The 5,770-nt window shown below is 36.9% G+C and overlaps 1 protein-coding gene across 1 annotated transcript in view; it reads right to left on the bottom strand.

The window, feature by feature from the left end:
* Nucleotides 1-5,770, bottom strand: part of PLA2G4A (phospholipase A2 group IVA) — a 179,428-nt gene that overhangs the window by 172,737 nt on the left and 921 nt on the right. The window lies entirely within an intron of this gene.

Below are 5,770 nucleotides of genomic sequence, written 5' to 3'. Positions count from 1 at the left end.
GAGAGAGAGAGAGAGAGAGAGAGAGAGAGAGAGAGAGAGAGAGAGAGAGAGAGAGAGAGAGAGAGAGAGAGAGAGAGAGAGAGAGAGGGAGAGAGAGGGAGAGAGAGAGAGAGAGAGAGAGGAATCTAGCCAGCCAACCCCAAGTTAACTGGGTATCTCTTCTGGTCATCAAAATGTACCTTCCTTTGGAGAGGAGGAGAGGGAGACAGAGAGGGAGGGAGACAAGCTGAGTCACCCAACTAACTGGGTTCCCATTCAGGCAGCTCAGACTACTCACAGGTTATGTTTGTCCTTCATTTTTGAAGAGGACTATGGCATCAGGGAAATGATAACAGGACTTGCAGTTGACTTTGATTTGAGTGAGGGGAGGACTGTGTAAGGTCACCAACCTCATTTTCTCCTCCAGAGCCATCATCGCAATTACAGTACAACAATAATGGAAGATGTCAGAATAAAATTAATTGAAAAGAAAGTGAATAGTAAGGAAGGAGAAATAGTTTATGTAGATGACTTGGTCTTTGGGAATTGTTATCCATGACCCAATTATTCCCAGTAATGAGCCTCTAAAAATATGCTTATCATGGTCCTCAAATGACACACACTCCATAAGAAGGCCTTCCAAACTTCATGGGACCTAGAAGAGCTTATGGTCCACTACCACAGCCTAAAGAACCCAGAGATATTTTCATGTGAAATAAGAAAATGCAATAGAACTTTAGTAGAGAACAGTATTATAGAAATGTAAAAGCATTAGCATTATGTTTGGGAGCTTGCAATTAAAAAAAAAGACAAATCAATTAACATAAAACTAATTTAAAAAAAAGAAAAGAAAAAGCAATACAATTTGAGGCTAAGTACTTTAGCTATATAGTAGTACAAAGTACTATTGTACATGGGAGTACTTTAGTCAAAGATATTACTGATTTTATAGTGAGATAAAAGTGATTTCTAGACTAATTTTAAGCATTAGGTTTCCACAGTTGGCCATATCAGGAGATTTAAAATGTGTTTTCTGCATATACTGATTGCTGATTAGTTGAATCATTTAAACCTACTTTCCACCTCTATAAAATGGGTGGCAATATTTCCTTTATAGGAATAGGGGCTGAACCTAGGTAAGGAAACCCCTTGTACAAATGCTAGTCTGTACTTTCCCTGCAACTGACAATCTTTTAGAGATGTCTAAAATGGTTGGGTGACTTTTCTTCATAGATGTGTTAAAATGAGCACCAATGAGTAGTTATATAATAGTCATATAATCCTAAATCTAGAAGATTGATTGTGGAATCTAGTATCCTTTTCTGACAGATGGTGGAGAGCAAATATTCAGGACAGAGTCTGGCCTATGATCTCATGAATTATATAGTTATACGTATAATCTCCACGACTTCCTCAACTCAGAGCCTGATGACCAAGAATTTACCAGCCACTTAAATCTCTTTGAATCACTGCATTATAGATTTAGAATTAGAAAGGTTCTTAAAGATATTTTATTCCAAATTCTTTTCTCTTTAGAGATGAGAAAACTCAGGTACAGGAAGTTAAGCGACTTACTCTAAATTAGAGTGATTGACAGAGCCACAATTAAAACCCAGCTTCTATAACCCCAAATCTAGTATTCTTTCAATTATGCCATCCCTCCATTTCCTCCTGTCTTATAAATTCAACTCCTCCACCTCAGCATGAAGACTGTCCCTCATAAAACCCTTTAAATTTTTAAAAAACATTACCAATGTTTAAAGTTTAGCTCTAGGCATCAAATTTTATGATGGCCATCTTGATATCATAGCTATGCAACTTCACTCTTTTAGAAAGGGAAAGAGTCTTCTCTATAGTGGAAAAGGCAAAAAATTTAATACCATTATTTCTACAACATAATTAGCTAGTGCAAAAAAAGGTATAAATGAATACTCTAATGTGGAATCTACATTTTTATACTTTGCAGTTATAATTTTCTCTACCACCCGTTATTCACAATATTAATCTAGACTGGGCCCTGTTTAGACCACATTGTCTTCATTTGGGAGCACCATGGATTAAAAAGGGGCATTAATAAACTGGTGACCTTCTAGAGCAGGGCAACTAGGAGAGGGATTTGAAAGGCCAGCAGGGGAGGAGAAACTGGATTTATTTGGTTTGGGCCCAGCAGAAAAACCAAGAGCAGTCACTAGAAGTTGTAAAATAGCCAATTGAAGCTCATTGAATGAAAGCTTTCTAACAATGACAGCCATCCAAAAGGGGAATGGGTCTCCTCTCCTTGGAAAACATCAAGGAAAAGAGGGAAAACTGCTTCTCAAGTATACTATACAGAAGTAGGATTCCTTTCAGGTATCCACTGGTTGCTGATTCTGTAGAAAACATTCGATTTTTCATTCCTCTCCCACCAATTCATTGAGACAATCATTCTCAGTAGGACATCCTATTGTATTATATGCAAAAATAGGTTTCTCTTTGGTGACAAGTCAGAATAAAAATTAGACTTTTAACAGAAAGCTAAAATGAAATGTATAATTTCATTCAACTATCAGGTTTCTCATATCTACAGAACTATGTATGTTTCTAGAAATATGATTTTTGTTTGTTTGTTTGTTTAGACCTAAAATTCATCACTGTAAGAAACTCCTGAACATGGCAACTTCTTTCCCTGGTGGAGGTCCACAACTTTTCTCTAACTTATAATCTTAGAGGATTTCCTAAAGCATTAAGAAGTTAAGTGACGGGGTGGCCAGGTAGCACAGCCAGTAAGAGCACCGGCTCCAGTGTCGGGATGACCTGGGGATCGAATCCCGGGCTCAGAAACTTAGCACCCACCCAGAAACACCCCCCAATTGCTTAAAAAAAAAAGATGTTAAGTGACTTGCCCAAGGTCTCAGGGACATATGTCACAGGCAGGACCTGATGAACCTAGACCTTTCTGATTCCTGGCCCTCTACCCACTGCATAACACTACCTATCTAAAATGCCTAAAAGGAAATATACCCACGAAATCTATGGATATCCTCTTGTCCATAACTCTGCTGTAATTCTTTGAGCTCATTGCTTTGACATAGCATTCACTCAGAACATCCTAGTACATGAAGACACCAACCACCAAGATACATTGTCATATAGTGCAAACCTGCAACCTCCCAACTCAAGGTTTCACTAATTCCCTAAGAGGCATTTGGTGAAGTGTTATCAGAGATCTAATATGATATGGAGGTGTTGCAATCTTTATCTGTAGAAAGAGTACCTCACAGGAAACTATGCATCTTCTGAAGCAGGGAAATATTACTATATGTGCATATACATAAAGTGACTTAAGCTAACCACATACACTTGACAAAGATACCTGATTTCTGAAGATGTGGTACTGTTTCTCAGGGTTGATTATTCACAAGTTTCTGATCTACTTAGAAGAAGAATATCAAAAAGTTCTATTTTTTGCTGTCTCACTAAGCCTAAAACGCAATACAAGCAGCCCTTGTACTGCTGGGAGGAATGAATAAGTGGGAAAGGGACCTTTAAGGAATTTATTTGTAGTCAAAATTCTCTCTCCATACTATTAGTTCTTTTTAAATTTTAATAAGTAATGCGATACATCATGAAAACATTCTGGAGAAAATTTTCATATGACACAAAGCTTCTAGTTTTATTTTCTAAAACTATGGAAATAAAAAGGAGTTGGCTAATGTAAGACATGTCTAAGGAAAACGAACCACAAACTAATTCTAGGTCTTCCTCTTTTCTACTTGCAGACTATTTTTAAATGGATAGAATCTTAAGCCTTTCTATTTACTGCCTGCCTTAAAAGAGTTCTAATTTTGAAAGTATCACACTCTGGAGATAAGCAGGACCCACTGAAGGCTGTGAACAAGAACCACTTCTTTCTGTTTACTAAACTTTGACAGAGATACAGCAATCTACTTCACACTTTTTATCCCAACACCCTAAACCAAGAATTCATGTCAAACACTTTTAAATGGCTTAAAATATTCAAAAGGAGTTATGCTTTCTCCAATTAAAAAAAAAGTGCTTCCTCTACAGGAAGTTTGTAAACTGCTTTCTGCAAATACAGATTAAACATTTACTTCTCTATACATTTCACAAGTATTGCTTCAGTTACCATTTAACTCTTACAATGCTCCATTAAAGGGGAGGATGCCAATCTCTTACCTAAAATGAACTGGAGAAAGAAACAAGCTTGCTTATGGCTATGTGGGCTATTTGAAACATAAAACCTCCTAAGAAGGGCTGTTATTTTTCATTTCCAGTTTTCCTAATAGTTTCCCTCTTGATCTTTTTTGAACTGCTTTTCATGGACCAGTGAGATATTTTAGCTGTTGAAATCTGAATATTTTTACTATCTCTCAGATACTCTTATTTTTATTTAGATAGCAAGCATCTTCCAGCACAAATGAATGGTGTAATGCTTATCCCAACACTCTCAACCATCTTTAAGTGATTCATTATTTTTTGTCATCGACAGATAGCAGGTGCAAATTTCTTGTTCTGTGTTTTAAGATAAGCTTTTTAAAATAAAATTAAAATGTAATTTTAGTGAGAAACTTAGACTGTGTCATGTTGAATCAGAGATCACTCATGTTAGATGTTAATCTAATTTAACCATGTCATTCTACAAATGAGGAAACCGAGGCCTACGGCCAGTAAGGAGTTTTGCAAAAGTCACAAAACAAGTTAAGGGCAGAACCAGGATGAGACTTTAGTTAGCCAGACCCCTAATCTTTCTGTGTCAATTCTACTATCACCCGATTTATTTTGAAATCAAAGGAATGTATTTTAGGGCTGGCCAGGTAGCACAGCGAGTAAGACCACGGGCTCCACTGTTGGGATGACCGGGGGATCAAATCCGAGCTCAGATACTTAGCACACCCAGAAATAACTGGCCCTGTAACCCTGAGCAAGTTACTTAACCCCGATTGCTTTAAAAAAAAAAAAAAAGAATGCATTTTATCTTTACCCAGTCCCAAGTGACTTTAAAAAAAAATCTCTACATAGATTTAGAGTATGAACAGAGCAAGAGAACATCATATACACAGAAAATCACCTGATTCAACAAACTGGAATAAACAAGCAGAGCATTTTACATTTTCTTTTAAGGAATAAAATCGTTTCAATTGTGAAAGGCAACAAACTGCATCCAAATTAAGTTAAATTAAAGCAGTCACAAAACAGAGTCTATAGTTCTCTCTTAGCTTTTTGTGCCTTCTCCCTACTCCATTCCACTTTCCCCCCAACACAGAATTCCTAAATCGTTTTCTACTCTCACATTATAATGTTGTTGCTTATTCAGTTCCCTTCAAATATTTGTTTTTGTGCTGTGGTTACTGCAAGTCAGATTACACTTATTGTTTTGATCATTTGTAGTATTAGTAATAGATGATGGTCCATCACAAAGCAAATATTGCCAAAATTGTTTGAGTCTAGGGACACAGTAAAATAATGGATGGAGAGATGGAATTGAATTCATGATGACCTGCATTCAAATCCTGCCTCTGACACATCCTGGCTATGTGACTCAGGATAAGTCACTTTACCCTTTTGTTGCTTTAGACAATTCTCCCACTATAAATTGCAGGGAATCTGTATTGGTAAAGAGAGTTACATCACCTGAAAGTTCCCAGTACCAATGAAATCACTGGTCCAGATCCTATCTTTAATCTCACTATTTTCATATTGCAACATCTGGAATTTCCAGAGAAAGAAAGGAGAGAGACAGAGAGAAGAGAAAGAGAGAAGAGAGAGAGAGAGAGAGAGAGAGAGAGAGAGA

This window comes from Petaurus breviceps, unplaced genomic scaffold (genome assembly GCF_028583685.1).
Source record: "Petaurus breviceps papuanus isolate PSGF00001 unplaced genomic scaffold, PetGlider_PUasm1.0 90895, whole genome shotgun sequence".
Lineage (NCBI taxonomy): Eukaryota > Metazoa > Chordata > Mammalia > Diprotodontia > Petauridae > Petaurus > Petaurus breviceps.
Note: the sequence above shows the minus strand (reverse complement) of the source record. Positions and strands in the feature narration are given on the sequence as shown.